This window comes from Penaeus monodon, chromosome 33, assembly GCF_015228065.2.
Source record: "Penaeus monodon isolate SGIC_2016 chromosome 33, NSTDA_Pmon_1, whole genome shotgun sequence".
Taxonomy (NCBI): Eukaryota; Metazoa; Arthropoda; class Malacostraca; order Decapoda; family Penaeidae; genus Penaeus; species Penaeus monodon.
The window spans coordinates 34,104,498-34,105,164 of NC_051418.1; positions in this window are offsets into that span (position 1 = coordinate 34,104,498).

Consider the following 667-nt stretch of genomic DNA (forward strand, 5'->3'; position numbering starts at 1 on the left):
CAAACAAACAAAACAACCAAACCCTCCCCCCACACCCCCTCTACCACCCCTAACAGCCACCCCTCCTTCCAACCCCACTTTCCCCACCGCCAGCCCACCCCCACCCCCTTCCCTCCCCCACCGCCAACCCACCCCCTCCCCCTTCCTTCCCCCACTCCCTACCTTCCCCCTCCCCTCCCCCACCGCCCGCCCACCCGCCCCAGAGTGCCTAATTCAGTAACCCACCGCCCGCCCACCGCGTCGCGCCCACTTACCTCGGCAGGGAACACACATCGGCATAGAAGCTATTTACCTCCCAATTCCGACCACAATCAGGCTACAAGCGCGGTGGGCGGGGACGGCGCCTGACCCACCCGCGCCGCCCACTTACGCGCGTGCTCACTTATCCGGCCGTTCGTTTACTCGCGTGCTCACTTATCCGGCCGTTCATTTACTCGCGTGCTCACTTATCCGGCCGTTCATTTACTCGCGTGTTCAATTATCCGGCCGTTCATTGACTCGCGTGTTCACTTATCCGGCCGCTCGTTCACTCGCCCCGTAATTATCCGCCGTTCATGATCGCGGGTTTTTTATCCGGCCGGTTCACAAAGCCGCCCCCGCCCCTTTTGCCCCCCCCCGCCCTTTCTCGCCCCCCACCCGCCCCCTTTCCGCCCCCCCCCGCCCCCCC